Genomic DNA, 16,041 nt, shown 5'->3' with positions numbered 1-16,041 from the left:
GGAGCACAATGCTTTCTCCTCTGGGCTCTTCATGAGACATCTGGGTTGAAAGGTTGCAGGCGAATCAGATGAGGTCCCTTCCCATTGGCCGTGCACCGCGCTCCAGCCATTGCCTTGATCTCATCATCCCCAATGCAAACATGCATGAGGACCTGTTGCTGCACCTGCCGCAGATTCTAAAGCAGCCGGTCGATATCAAGTTGGCATTTACAGGCTGATTACAAGAGGGCATGGTGAGGTAACAGGACCAAGAGGCAGAGGGCTTCTCACTGCTGCTGGCTGCTTGCCTTACCCATGCCCTTTCTTAATTTTCTCTTAGGGGGTTAGTATTTTTTTGTTTTTACATTTCACTTAATTTATGTCTTATTTTGAAATAATCTCAAGTGTACATAAAGTTGCAAAAATACCACAAGGAACTCTGATATACCCTCCACTCAGATTCCTCAAGAAACACCCTGGCACGTGTGTTTTTCTTTAGTTTGCCGTGTATTACATAATATTTTTCAAGAGTAAGCTGGAGGTATTGTGACTCTTTACCCTTAAATACTTCAGGGGTGTATTTCTCAAGAACAAGTATGCTTTCTTACATAAGCACAGGATACCTGTCAGAGCCAGAAGGTGTAGCAACGATACAGTATTGCTACTTAATCTGCAAGCCTTATTCAGATTTTACCAGCTGTTACAATATTGGTTCCTTCTGGTCCAGGATCCAGTCCGAGAGTAGTGCTGACTTAACAGTACTGTCGCTTGGTCTCCTTGAATCTGAACCGTGTCTCAGCCATCGTTTCATCTTCCATGACTTGCACATTTTGGAAGTGCACAGGACAGTCCCTGAATGGAACCTCCCTCAGTTTGAGTTTGTTTTGGGTTTAGATTCAGAAAACGCATTTTGGCAAGAACGCTACTTATGTGCCCATACAAATTATTTTTATTTAATATTTATTTTACACACACACACACACACACACACACAAGAGGGGGGGGAGAGGGGGTGGGAGGGAGAGGGGAGGGAGGGAGAGAGGAAGAGAGGGAGAGGGGAGGGAGGGAGAGGGGAGGGAGGGAGGGAGGGTGAAAGAGCACACAAGTGAGTACTATCATCTGCTGATTCATTCCCCAAACATCCACAACATCAAAGGTTGAGCTCAGACCAAAGCCAAGAGTCACGAACTCAGTCCTCTCCCATATGAGTAGCAGGCACCCAAGTCCTTGAGCCGTCACCGCTGCCTCCCAGGGGTCTACATTAGTAGAAAGTCAGGAGCTGGAGCTGGGTATTGAACCCAGGCACACTGATATGGAACACAGACATCTTAACTGCTAGACCAAATGCCTGCCCCCACAGAAATTCTTAAATAGCCTCGTCTGGCGTTCCCAGGGTGCTGGTGCTTCTGAGACACAGGAAGCAGATTATGATTCAAAAGCTCTCCATAACAGAGGCGAACATTTATGGAGTGTTTGCTCTTTGACACTGCCCTCTGCATTTGTTGATCGGGTGGTGTTTCCCCCTTGGAACAGTGCTGTGTGGACGCCACTGTGGGATCACAACAATTCGGAAACAGTCCTGGGGGTTGTGGGTGCTGAGCTGCCTCAGGCCCCGTTCCACACCTCTCCTTTAATAGACTAGGTCCCTGGAGCCTCACAACAACCCAAGAATTCTTCTCCCCATTTCACAGGTGAGGAAAGCAAGCCTCAGAAAGCGTGAGTCACCTGCTGCAGGTCTCAGAGATTGTAAGACACACAGCCAGGACTGTTTGACACCACAGTGTGAGCACCTGGTCAGGTGCCTCCACTGTTTATCCCGGGTTCCAGATCAGAACCTTGAGAACAATCTATGTCCCCACCCCGCCAAGGTCCCCAGCAAATGGGGATCTTTCTCCCCATATTCTGAGAACCCCCTGCTTTGCCCCACATTTGTCAGCCGAAGTGACAATCAGAGAGAGATTCTCCCAAGAGCAGTGACATTGACTTGGAACAGCAGAGCCCTGCAGCGCCAATGCTGATGCCACGATCAACCGTGAGCACATTCAGAGAGCTTGAGCCAAGGGGAGGTTTTTAAAGGCTGAAATGAGGAGGATTTCATAAGCTGTTTTTGAAACAATGAGACTTGACCACAAGGACTAACGAGAAAGATGATGCCAGGCCAAGGCTGGCCAGTCGCTGGGCAAATGACCTTGCACAAGTATTTTCTGTGTAAGCCTGCGGTGGCCTCCTTGCAAGACTGTGGTTCTGGTAGCATCATTTGTGGTAGTTGTGGTCAGGCAGTTGAGTTTGAGAACTCTTCTTCATAACTCCCATCGTTATTTATTTTATTTTTGGTTAGGGTTGACACAGGTGACTCCATTTTGATTTTGACAACCTTCACATACAGAAGGAGTATGAGAGTGTGTGGGCCAGGCTGGCTGTGGGCTTGGGCCCCAGTAGATCCTGTGGTGCACCGCTCCTGGGTCAGCAGTGCAGTAGCCACTGATTTCTGGATCCATTGGCAGCCACACCCGTTGCAAAGGCAGGGAGAAGGGAGCTGGTTTGAGCAGACAGTGTTGCTCCTTAAGAAAACAATGACTCACAAATGATTCTCCAGGCAGGAATCCCACTCCCAGGCTGGGATTTCCCCTCCATGGGCAGAGCCTGCTCAAAAGTTGTCCAGAACCAGATGTAGACACAGGCCAGAGTGTTTGTAACAGATGTTCTTAAGGAATCAGCCCTGCAGATTTGAAATAAGCAGGGCCTGGCCTGGAATTTGGGATCATGTTGTGTCATGTGTTTTAGAGATTTGTTATTCAGTCATCTAACCATTTGGGTTTCGTAGCATGGGGAGTGCCTTGGTTTGAGTAAGATTTGCCCCTCTGAAACTCATGATGAAATCCGGTTCCCAGTGTCACGGGGTTAAGAGGTGATTAGTTTGTTGGAATAATTGAATGAAAGCCTTTCCGCCAGGAGTGGGTTCCTTCTGGCCGGAGTGGGATGTTGTCAGTTAAGGCCGTGCCCTGCGTTTTGCTCTGCTTGCACGTCCACACTTCGCCTTTTTGTTTTTCTGCCCGGAGTTCAAGCAGCAGGCAACCCTCACCAGATGCAGCCACCCAACCTTGGATTTGCAGCCTCTGGAATCAGGAGCCAAAATAAATCTCTTTCTTTACGAAGTCCCCACTCTTAGGGACCCTTTTTCAAACCATAGCACTCCCCATACTCAAAGGGTGAATTATTCAATGAGTAAACAACAGATCTCCTAAAACCCATGATAGCAACAAAAAAACAACTGAGGAGCTAAAAATGTTTGGTAAGACAGAGCTGCCCTGGGGAACTCAGAAGTAGTTAATTGGACTTACCTTCTGTTTCACTGAATTTTTGTGCCTCTGAGCTACCATTTTATATCCAGTGCGCACCAAACTGTCATGATTTTCAACTCTTAGTGTAAAGCTTAGACTCAAGCCACCTTGAGTTCTGCTGGCCATCATGTTGTCCCAGCTGTTACGACTTCTCCAACTGCAGTGCTGGAGAGGTGGACACACATCCTCATTTGCCCAGGCCTGAAGGGATCTTGGGGTGATAGGCTTTTGGTGCTGAATCAGAATGCGTGGCAAGCACACTGGGATGATTTGGTCACCCTCATGTTGGGAATAGGGGCAGCAGGAGAGGAATGAGTAAGGTGGGAGAAGAGTAATGAAAGCCAACATGGATTTTGTTCAGTAAGTGAATGACCCTGAGAGCCATCAGTGGGGTGGGTCCTGTGTTACTCCATGTTATAGAGTTGTAAACTGGGACAGGGTCGAGGTAAACAACTGTTGGAAGTGTCTGTTTAGTAAATGGCAGAGTCAGGCCTGCAGATCCTGTGTTCCCTATTCCCACCCACCTGTGAAAGTGTGATACAAAGGCCTGAGAATTTATCTGAAATTAATTCTTAGAGACCAGACTCCTCTGCAAGGAGAGATCAGTGGAAGCTGTGTTTCCATGGAGACCCACATTTAACCAGGTGGTGTTCAACTATAGCTGCAGTGGTGAGAAGCTCTTGTCTACTAAAATAAGGTACATCTCTCCTTTTTTACTTTAATTTATTAAAAAAGGAGACAGAGAAAGTGTCTATATACTAGTTCACTCTTCAATGCCCACTGTAGTGAGGGCTGGCTGAGGCCGAAACCTGGAACTCCATCCTGGCCTTCCAGGTGGATGGCAGCAACCCAAGTACTTGAGCCATTACTTGCTGCCCCGACTGTGTGCTTTAGCAGGAAGCTGAAACTGGGAGCAGAGCTGGGACTCAGGCCCAGGCACTCCAGTATGGGAGGAGGGTGTTCCAAGTGATGTCCCAACCACTGTGCCAGACGTCTGCCCCATTGAGATGCTCACACTTAAGGATGAGACCTAAGCAAGAATTTCCTGAGCTTCCCCAATGTCCATTTCCATGTCTGTGGGGGCTTCACAGCAGCCTGAAAAATGTGAGTCTTGGGGCCAGCACCGAGGCTCACTTGGCTAATCCTCTGCCTGCAGCGCCAGCATCCCATCTGGGTACCAGGTTTGAGTCACGGCTGCTTCTTTTCCAGTCCAGCTCTCTGCTGCAGTCCAGGAGGGCAGTGGAGCATGGCCCAGGTGCTTAGGCCCTTGCACCTGCATGGGAGACCAGGAAGAAGCACCTGGCTCCTAGCTTCAGATTGGCACAGCGCTGGCTGTGGTGGCCATTTGTGGGGGGTAAACCAACAGAAGGCAGACCTTTCTCTCTGTCTCTGTCTCTCTCTCTCTCACTGAATATAACTCTACCTGTCAAATACATTTTTTTTAAAAAATCTTTTAAAAAATGTGAGTCTTGCACAGAATCTTGAGAGGTGCTACATGGATGAAGAGCATGGGTTCAGATGACAGTCCCCACCTCCACCAACTGCTGGCTCTGTGACCTTGGGCAAGTGACCCAGTCGCAAAGCCTGGTTTCCTTGTTGTGGAATGGCGGAAGCTGGAACACACATGCTCAGTGGTTGTTGTGATGACGCGTGAGAAACTGACCGCTGGTTCTGGGTGGGCCATTGCTTGCTGCTTGCCCTCCGGCTGATCTATGACTTTAAATGAGAAGAATCCACCTGACAACTAACACAAAGGAGCAGACAGCGAGTTACCCCATCCTACCCGACTGCCTTCCTTTCTAGCTTGGTCTGCCCCAGCTTCCTCTGACCCCTTGTCCATCCCACCCTGTTTTTGGCCTGTTCCCAGTCACTTCTTTGCCATTTGGAAGAGATGACCAGATGCAGTTCTTTTTGCCTAGCTGAAACTCCCAGCCCCAGGAACCCCAACTCAGGTACCAGGATCACCATCTACCAGGTAACTAGACTGTGGTCCATCCATGTAGATGTGTAACCCAGCTCCCCACGTGGCCTCAGAAGCTCAGAAAAGAGAGGGCATGGGAACCAGGAGGATGCATTATCCTTGCATAAACTGGATAGACCAGAAAGCACAATGATTTTTTTTAAGATTTATTTTTATTTATTTGAAAGAGTTACACAGAGAGAGGAGAGGCAGAGAGAGAGAAGTGTTCCATCTGCTGGTTCACTCCCCAGTTGGCCACAGCTGCCGAAGCTACAGCGATCCGGAGCCAGGAGTTTATTCCAGGTCTCCCACAGGGGAAGCACAATGATTTAAACAGCATCATATGACCTGCATTCTTGAAAATTCCGCTGAAATGTGTTTAAACAACTACATGGGGCCAGGGTTGTGGTGTAGTGGGTAAAGCTGCTGCCTGTGATGTCGGCATCCTGTGGGGGCGGTGGTTTGCGACCTGGTTGCTCCACTTCTGATCCAGCTCCCTGCTTATATGCCTGGGAAAGCAGCAGAAGATGGCCGAAGTGCTTGGGCCCTTGTGCCCATGTGGGAGACCTGGAGAAGGCTCCTGACTCCTGGCTTCAGCCTGGCCCAGCCCCAGTTTTTGCGGCCATTTGAGGAATGAACTAGCGGATGGAAGATCTCTGTTTCTGTCTCTCTTTCTGTCTTCTTCTTCTTCTTCTTCTTCTTTTTTTTTTTTTTTTTTTTTTTTTTTTTTTTTTTTACAGGCAGAGTGGACAGAGAGAGAGACAGAGAGAAAGGTCTTCCTTTACCGTTGGTTCACCCTCCAGTGGCTGCCGCGGCCGGCGCATCGTGCTGATCCGAAGCCGGGAGCCAGGTGCTTTTCCTGGTCTCCTGTGCCGGTGCAGGACCCAAGGACTCGGGCCATCCTCCACTGCATTCCCGGGCCATAGCAGAGAGCTGACCTGGAAGAGGGGCAACCAGGACAGAATCCGGTGTCCCGACCAGGACTAGAACCCCGGGGTGCTGGCGCCGTAGGCGGAAGATTAGCCTAGTGAGCCGTGGCGCTGGCCAATCTCTCTCTGTCTTCTTTCTCTCTCTGTGTAACTCTGATTTTAAGATGAATAATAAATGTTTTTTAAAAAATTTAGGGACTGGCACTGTGGCATAGCAGGTAAAGCCACCACCTGCAGTGCTGGCATCCCATATGGGCACTGGTTCAAGTCCCAGCTGCTCCACTTCTGATCCAGCTCTCTGCTGTGGCCTGGGAAAGCAGTAGAAGATGGCCCAAGTGCTTGGGCCCCTGTGCTCACATGGGAGACCTGGAAGAGGCTCTTGGCTCCTGGCTTCAGATTGGCACAGCTCCAGCCATTGTGCCCAATTGGCAATGGCCTTCTCTCTCTGTGTAACTCTGACTTTCAAATAAATAAATAAATCTTAAAAAATTAATTTAAAAATTTTTTAAAAAAAACAGCTACATGGTGGGGTGCTTAAAAGGCCCCAGGAGACATCAGGGACAACTAAGAGGTGTCTTGGTACAGTGACATGGGTGATATTATTACTGAAAGTCCAGCCCATGTCAGTGGTGCCAAATCAGAATAACAAGGGTAAGGTTTGTGGATAAAGGCAAGAGAAAGCTTAATCCTCCAGGTGATGAGGAAGGTAGCAGACGGGGGTCTCAGGAAGTACCATCCTGTTTGGTGAGGGCCATCTCCGGGGTCTTTATGAAGTGCGAAAGGGAGGCAGGGCTGTGGAGGAAGTGACAAACAGCAAGTCAGGAGTAGACAGGTGCTTGAGCCAGTTAAAGACCTGATAACAGGCCGGCGCCGCGGCTCACTAGGCTAATCCTCCGCCTAGCGGCGCCGGCACACCAGGTTCTAGTCCTGGTCAGGGCGCCGGATTCTGTCCCGGTTGCCCCTCTTCCAGGCCAGCTCTCTGCTGTGGCCAGGGCGTGCAGTGGAGGATGGCCCAAGTGCTTGGGCCCTGCACCCCATGGGAGACCAGGAAAAGCACCTGGTTCCTGCCATCGGATCAGAGCGGTGCGCCGGCCGCAGCTTGATAACAGGGTGTTTTATCAGTCTTGGACATCAATGCAGTTCCTTGATGGTTGAATTTTATCACTAGAAGGGCAAGCAGGATGTTCTGCACAACTAAGCAGCTACAAAATGTTATTTGGCTGGGATCTGAAAGGGGCTAAGTTTTGTGTTAAGAGATTTCAGTGTTTCATGAACCAAGATGAAGCCCACTCAGCCTGGAGCCCATGCTTATTGTGCTGTTAGTTAAACATCCCTTTATATTCTGTTGCAACAGATGCAACCCTCTGGGCTTGCTGACTGGGGAGGGCCAGGTTCTGTAACTCACAAACAAGCATCGTTGACCTGTTGAATAGACACTCCAGTCAATCACAGGCCGAAGTAGTACCTTCTGTCCATCAGCATATGAAAAGGAAAAGAAAGATGTGTTCAATATGATTACAGTATGGAGGCTGAAATGAGGCCTGTGGGGCATCCAGCAGGAAGCCCTGGGGAAATGTGTGCTTTGTCTTTTTTTTTTATTTATTTATTTATTTTTTTTATTTTTGACAGGCAGAGTGGACAGTGAGAGAGAGAGACAGAGAGAGAAAGGTCTTCCTTTGCCGTTGGTTCACCCTCCAATGGCCGCCGCTGCAGCCGGCGCACCGCGCTGATCCGATGGCAGGAGCCAGGAGCCAGGTGCTTTTCCTGGTCTCCCATGGGGTGCAGGGCCCAAGCACCTGGGCCATCCTCCACTGCACTCCCTGGCCATAGCAGAGAGCTGGCCTGGAAGAGGGGCAACCGGGACAGAATCCAGCGCCCCGACCGGGACTAGAACCCGGTGTGCCGGCGCCGCAAGGTGGAGGATTAGCCTATTGAGCCACGGCGCCGGCCTGCTTTGTCTTTTTTTAAAAATATTTATTTATTTGAAAAGCAGAGAGATGAGAGAGAGAGAGAGAGAATCAAGATCTTCCATATGCTGGTTCACTCCCCAAATGGCCACAACAGCTCAGGTCTGGGCCAGGCTGAAGCCTAGAGCTTAGAACTCCATCCAGATCTCCCATATGGGTGGCAGGTCCCAAGTACTTGGGTCATTTTCTGCTGCTTTCCTAGGTGCGTTATCAGTCCACTGGATCAAAAGCATAGAGCTGGGACCTGAATCAGCAGCTGGATATGGGATGCCAGCATTGCAGGTTGTGGTTTATTCTACTGTGCCACAATATCAGCCCAAAAATGCATATTTCTTAGCCAGAATAGCTCTGTCCTGCATGCCACACACATGCCCACACCTGTGTAAACTTTACCTGTTGATTTCCCACTTGAAAAATCTCTTCTATAACTGATTTAAAGAAAACAGAGAGGGAGGGAGGGAAAGATCTTCCATCTGCTGGTTTACTCCCCAAATGGTCGCAACAGCTAGGCTGAAGCCAAAAGCCTAGAACTCCATCCCGGTCTCCTGTGTGGGTGGCAGGGGCCCAATTATTTGGGCCATCTCCCCACTGCTCTCCCAGACACATTAGCAGAGAGCTGGGTTGGAAATGAAGCAGCTGAGACTCGACCCTGTGCTCTGATATGGGATGCCAGCATTGGAAGCAGCAGCTTGACCTACTGCACCACAGCACTAGCCCTATACCTGTCGCTTAGTTAAACAGTCTTCAGGCCCTCTAAGGACTGGGCATGCCTAATAAACACATGGTGTGTGAGCGCCGATGACGCTGGGAGCTGACCTGATGTACATGTCATCTGTGCCAACCTTGACATACATTGTTCAGCTTGAACGTCTCAGCAGCCCCATGAGGCTTCTGCTGTCAGCAGCTCTTCATCATTACTTCTTTTCGTAGAAGAAACTGTGGGTTAGAGAGTCAAGCCTCCCAAATGCAACACCAGGATTGAGTTCCTGGTGCCTGGCTTCAATCTGACCCAGCCTTGACTGTTGTGGGAATTGGGGGAGTGAACAAGCCAGTGGAAGATCCCTGTCTTTTTGTCTTCCTACCTTTCAAATAAGTAAAATTAATTAATTAAAATTTGTTTTGAAAAGTACTAAACATAAAGGTTAATGCAACTAAATTCAAAGTAATGTCTGTTTCTTTAAAACCACTAGAGAAAATTATTAAAAAGAAGCCACAGACTGGGAGAAGCTATGCCACACATATAACTACAAGCCTTTAAGACAAAGACAAGTGGGGAATGACATGAACACAAATTGTTATTTCACAGACGTGGAAACACAAATGGCAACTACGTACACAAAGAGTTGCTCAACCTCAGCAGCCATCGTGGGCACAAGGATTAGGATCACGACACCCACTGGATTAGAAAATCTGGCTGTGCCAAGTGCTGGCAAGCAAAGGTGACTAAAGGTGGTCTAAAGTTAGTCTCCTGTGTTGTCTTCCAACAGTTTTGCCTTCCAGATTGCTGTCTTCGATCCCTGTTAAGTTAATTTTGGGACAGCAGCTGGAGAGAATTAGCAAATCCCTGTTTCTGTATATGGAAACTCAGTTGTCTCAGCACTTTCTGCCAGATAGCCCTCCTCTTGCCACTGACCTATAGTGCCACCTCTGTCATAAATGAGTTTCTCTGTGTGTGCGAGTCTGCCTCTGTAATTTATATTGCGGTTTTTAAATTGTTTATTTGAAAGGCAGAGAGAGAGAGGGAGAGAGAGAGGGAGAGAGAGAGAGAGAATGAATATGCATCTGCAACCACTGGCTCATTCTCCACATGCCCGCATTGCCAGGGTGCACCTGGTGGACGCCATGAGCTGGAACTCCATCCAGGTTTCCCAAGTGGGTGGCAGCGACCCAACTACCTGAGCCGCCACCTGTTGCCTTCCAGAGCCTGCATTATCAGGAAGCTGGAAGCAGGAAAATAGCCAGAACTAGCATCCAGGCTCTGACACAGGATGTGGGTGTCCCAAGCTGTAGTTTAACTCCTGCGGTTTAACACCTGACCCTATTGTAAGTCTTGATATTTTCTGTTCATTCTTCACTGGGAGTATGTTGGCTTTCCCCGGATCTTTGCCCTTTCATACGAGTCTTAGGATCAGTTTTTCAGCTTTCTTGAAAAGTTGAAATTGTGATAGCAATGGTCTTGTTTCTGACTTCAAAAGAAACAGTCTAGCTTTTCATTATTGAGAACATTTGTGTGGACTCTTGGTAAATGCCTTTTAACCGGTCAGGAAGTATTTTTTTCTGACCTTAGTTAGTTATGAGTTATAACCATAAGGGATTATTGAATTTTATTATAACTTTTTTTGCAATTATTGAGATGATCTTACAGTTCTTCAGTATGCTAATGTTGTTACTACAGGAATATATGATTATTTCAAAAAGTTGCTGGAAAAATGTAATTGAAAGAAAAGTTTTATTTTTGATGCAAAAAACTTGAAAATATATGCGTAGTTTTTTCATGAAGTACATTTTCCATTTTCCATGAACTTTTGAAGATTTCTGTGTTTGCTAATAGTGAACTACCCTGGCATTCCTGGCTTATGATATGTCACTTTTTTTTTTTTTTTTTTAGATTTATTTACTTATTTGAAAGTCAGAGAGATGGGGAGAGCTAGAGATCTTCCATCCACTGGTTCACCCTGTACAACAGCTGGGTCTTGGCCTGGCCAAAGCCAGGAAGCAGAAACTATCTTGGTCTCCCACATGGGAGCAGGGAGGCCAACTTCTGCTTTCCTAGGCACGCTAGCAGGAAGCTAGATTGGAACTGGAAGAGCCAGGACTGGAATTGTCAGTCTAATTTGGGACACCAACTTTGCAAATGATGCTTAACACACAACACCACAACACTGGCCCCTACTGCCCTTCTTTTGTTTCATTTTTCCATGTGCTTCTTTTGGATGACTGGTTTGTCTGTTTCTTTCTCATTGGCTTATGCCATTTTCCTTCCACTGGTTTGAAAGTTATGCATCTTATTCGAATTTTAGTGACTACCAGTGATATTTTACTACATGTATTTCACACAGATGGAAGCTAGTATCTCCATTCCCTTGCCACAAAATGCAAAGCATTCAAACACTTTAAGTCCAGTCACCTCCTTCCTACCTTTTTGTTCCAAACCCACAAATTACATATTAATTGTTATTCTCATTATTGTTTCGTATTGGCAACTTCGCTTAGATTTACGGTGCTTACCAATTTCTTCACTGCTTTCATTCCACCTCTTCTTAATGGGGTCATTTTTCTTTTTCCTGAAGTAAATCTTGCCAAGTTCAGTCAGTCAAGTATTCTAGCCATCAGTTCATTTAGTTTTTTAATTTGTATTTTCATGTTTGCTGTTGCAGTGTTGGGTATCCACATCTCAAGATGTCGTTTTCACATCTTTGGCTTCCATTGTTGCCACTGAGAAGATTGGAATTCTTTCACTGCTCTCTCAGGCCATCAGCAGGGAGCTGGATTGGAAGTCGAGCAGCTGGGACTTGAACCAGCACCCATATGGGATGCTGGTGTCACAGGTGACAGCTTAACCCACTACACCACAATGCTGGCCTCAGTAATTTCTCTCGGTCTGGTAACTTGAACTCAGTTAAATTGTCTGGTGCTCTTTCACCATCTTTTGTTCTACCCTGAGCCCAGCTTTCCTCTTTGTGATGTTAGAACCCTCGTTGCTCAGTGATGAAGATGAAGGAAAATAGGGAATTTGTAATTTTGGTTTTCCTGTGTCATCGGGTAACATTCTACGTGCTCAGTTCCATTCTTACTCATCCTCTTGCTCCAAATCTAGGTTTTTAAAAATAATTTTTAAAATATTTAGTGTTTATTTTTTGGAAAGGAACAATGTGAAACATACACACAGAGAGAGAGAGAGATAGAGAGAGAGAATCTTCAGTTCAGTGGTTCACTCCCCAAATGGCCACAACAGCATGGGCTGGGCCAGGCCAAAGCTAGAAGCCTAGAGTTCCACTAGCTCTCCCACACGGGCAGCTGGGACCCAAGCATTTGCACCATCTCCTGCTGCTTTCCCAGACACATTAGCAAGAAGCTGGATCCAAAACAGAGCAGCCTAGACTTGAACCTGATATAGAATGCTGGCATCACAGCTCATTGTGCCACAACACTGGCCCCCAAATTTAAATTGAGATCCACTCTTTTATGGCTTTAGCATTTGAGACAAACAGTTCTGGATTGTAATCTCCCTCCCCTCTTTTTAAAAGTCTAGGTTCACATTTTGGACAAGTCTTCTTTTCAGGTGCTTAGGAATTCTGAGTTTATCAGATAGTAAGCTAAGCAGTCACACTCTCTCCTTTCCTTCTCATCCAGGAGACTCTGGCCAGGGCTGTGCTTAACTGGCATTTCCTTTTTAAAAAATTATTATTTATTTGAAAGGCAGAGAGACAGATAGGGATCTTCTTTCCACTAGTTAACTCCCCAAAATATTTAAAACAGCTGGGGCTGGGCCGGGTCAAAGCCAGGAGCCTGGAACTCAATCCAGGTCTCTTGTATGGATGGCTGAGATTCAACTATTTGAACCATCACCTGCTGCCTCCCAGGGTGTGCATTAGCAGGAATTTAGAATCTGAAGCAGATATGGCACTTGAACCTGGGCATTTATCTCAGCTAAATGCTTGCCCCTTGGTTGGTTCTCTCCCTCTCCCTCTCCCCCTCCCCCTCCCTCTCCCCCTCCCTCTCCCCTCCCTTCTCCCTCCCTCTCCCTCCCCCTCCTCCCCCTCCTCCCTCTCTCTCCCCTCCCCGGCCTTCCTTCCCTCCTCTCCTCCTTTTCTCTTTCAAAATATTTATTTATTTATTTGAAAGCTAGAGTTTCGGAGAGAGAGAGAAAGACAGATATTCTATCATCTGGTTCACTCCCCAAGTGGCCAAAGCATCTATGGCTGGGCCAAGCTCAAGCTGGGAGCCTAGAGCTTCATCCAAGTCTCCCACATGGGTGGTAGGGGCTCAAGCACGTGGGCCATTTCTGCTACTTTTCCAAGTACATTAGCAGAAAATTGGATCAGAAATGAAGCAGCTGGGACTTGAACCTGTGGCTACACAGGATGCTGGCCTCACAAGTTGCAGCTTAATCCACTAGGCCACAACGCCAGCCCCTCAATTGGCATTTTCAACAAATGAATCAATGTAGTAAGAATTATAATTCTAGAATCTTGTCATTGAGTCCTTCTTTCTATAAATGTATAGGTCAGCTTGTATTGTCATATACTCTTAATATGTAAGTCTTGCATTGATGTTGTTTTTTCAGGTCACAGAGGTACCTTTATTACTTTTTATGTATTTATTTATTTAACTTATTTGAGAGTAGAGAAAGAGAGAGAGAGAAAAAGAGTGTGAGCAAGACTGGGCCAAGCCAAAGCTGGCAACTGGAGACTCAAGCAGGTTTCCCATCAGGTGGCAAGGAACCAAGAATGAGCCATCACCTTCTGCGTCCTAGGTGTGCATTAACAGGAAACAGTACACAGGCACTTTCATAGGGGATGTGGGCATCCCATCCACTGCCTTAACCACTAGGCCAACGTCTGCCATTGAAGGTGCTTTTAAAATTTTGTGGGAAAATGGAATTAAAAACTAAATTTATTTTGGTGCAAAAAATTTAAAATCCATGTATATAGGGTTCTTGAAAAAGTTTATGGATTATGCATATTTTGAAAAAAAAAACTGCATAAAGGGATCACATAAATGAGACTTGTGTCTGAAAATACTGACTGAATAAAAAAAAAAGGGAGAGAACGATCCAACATGAGAAGCGGGATGCAAGCAGACTCTTAGAATGGCGGATGTCCTAAACAGCACTCTGGCCTGAATCAGCCCTTAAGGCATTCGTATCCAGCTGAAAAGCCCATGAGAGTATTTCAGGCATGGAAAGCCAAGACACTCTGGCAAAAAAAAAAAAAAAAAAAAAAAAAAAAAATATATATATATATATATATATATAACCTAAATGAAAGATATCTGCAAGTGAGATCCCAGTGGAAAGAACAGGTCATCAAAGAAGGAGGTACCTTTCTCTGAAGGGAAGAGAGAACTTCCACTTTGACTATGACCTTGTCCAAATATGATCAGAGTCGGCAAACTCAAAAGGCTTCCATAGCCTTGGCAACTCATGACAAGAGCCTAGGGTGATTATTGACGCCATAAACAAGAGTGTCAACTGTTAAGTCAACAACAGGAGTCATTGTGCACTTACTCCTCATGTAGGATCTCTGTCCTTAATGTGCTGGACATTCTGATTTAATGCTATAACTAGTACTCAAACAGTATTTTTCACTTTGTGTTTCTATGTGGGTGCAAACTGTTAAAATCTTTACTTAATATATACTGAACTGATCTTCTGTATATAAAGAGAATTGAAAATGAATTTTGATGTGAATGGAAGGGGAGAGAGAACAGGGGGTGGGAGGGAAGTTATGGGGGGGAAGCCATTGTAATCTATAAGCTATACTTTGGAAATTTATATTCATTAAATAAAAGTTAAAAAAAGAAAAAAAAACTGCATAGAATTCACAAATTTTTTTTTGCCACCAAGTGTATTTTTATTTCTGTTTTTTCCTATGAACTTTCCCAAGTACCTTCATCTAATCCATCCCATGGTTTAGCAGGAAGGAGTTAAATCATATCTTCCACATCTTAAGTCCTATGCCTAAGTAGGTGCTTAATAAACATTTAATTTATAAGTAAATAAATAGGGGGCTGGCACTGTGGCGCAGTAGGTTAATCCTCCGCCTGTGGCGCCGGCATCCCATATGGGCGCCAGTTCTTGTCCCGGCTGCCCCTCTTCCAATCCAGCTCTCTGCTATGGCCTGGGAGAGCATTTGAGGTTGGCCCAGGTGCTTGGGCCCTTGCACCCACATGGAAGACCGGGCAGAGGCACCTGGCTCCTGGCTTCGGATCAGTGCAGCTCCAGCCGTTGTGGCCATCTGGGGAGTGAACCAATGGATGGAAGACCTCTCTCTCTGTCTCTCTCCTTCTCACTGTCTGTAACTCTACCTCTCAAATAAATAAAATCTTTAAAAAAATAAGTAAATAAATAAGCAATATTTTAATTTTAGGAAATAAATTTTTTCTTAAAAAAGTTAAAATTTCATGGATTTCAGGGGCTGCCACTGTGGTATAGTGGGTAAAGCCCCTATGTGCAGCATCAATATCCCATATGGGCGCTGGCAAGTCTGGGTTGCTCCACTTCCAATCCAGCTCCCTGCTGATGTGCCTGGGAAAGCAGTGGAGGATGGCCCAAGTGCTTAGGCCCCTGCACCCTTGTGGGAGACCTGGAAGAAACCTTTGGCTCCTGGCTTTGGATCAGCCCAGCTCCAGTAGTCGCAGCCGTTTGGGGAGTGAACCAGCAGTTGGAAGACCTTTCTCTATCTTTCCCTTTCTCTGTCTGCTACTCTGCCTCTTAAATAAATAAATAAATCTTAAAAAAAAAAAAAAACAGTAAGGATTTGAACAATTTTTTAAAAATGTCACGGGTTTCTGTGTAAAAGCTTTTTTAAGGAGAGACTTTGTTCTGACTTTTATGTTTGATTCATTACTCTTTATGGCAGCATATAGCTTAGCGGTCAGAACATAGACGTGTTCAGATATAAACAACTTTGGATTCTGGCAGTATAGATGACTAGCTGTGTGACCTTGGATAGGTTATTTAACCTCTCTGAGCTTCAAAAAAAATCTGAGAGTCAGTATTTTGCCAGATGGTTAAGAAGCTTATGACCCACATTGAAGCACCTGGATTCAGTTCCTGGCTCTGGCTCCTGACTCCAGCTTCCTGCCAGCACAGACCCTGGGAAGCTCCAGTGATGGCTCAAGTATCTGGGTTCCTGCCACCT

The 16,041-nt window shown here is 46.3% G+C and overlaps 1 protein-coding gene across 1 annotated transcript in view; it reads left to right on the top strand.

Moving 5' to 3' along the window:
- The first annotated feature begins 1,873 nt into the window (after nucleotides 1-1,873).
- Nucleotides 1,874-16,041, top strand: part of ABHD6 (abhydrolase domain containing 6, acylglycerol lipase) — a 76,677-nt gene continuing 62,509 nt past the window's right edge. Inside the window, exons 1-2 of the mRNA XM_051851522.2 lie at nucleotides 1,874-2,011; nucleotides 3,897-4,017. The gene's annotated coding sequence lies outside the window, so the exon portion shown is untranslated. The remainder of the gene's footprint in view (nucleotides 2,012-3,896; nucleotides 4,018-16,041) is intronic.

Source organism: Oryctolagus cuniculus, chromosome 10, assembly GCF_964237555.1.
Source record: "Oryctolagus cuniculus chromosome 10, mOryCun1.1, whole genome shotgun sequence".
In the NCBI taxonomy this organism is placed as follows: domain Eukaryota; kingdom Metazoa; phylum Chordata; class Mammalia; order Lagomorpha; family Leporidae; genus Oryctolagus; species Oryctolagus cuniculus.
Note: the sequence above shows the minus strand (reverse complement) of the source record. Positions and strands in the feature narration are given on the sequence as shown.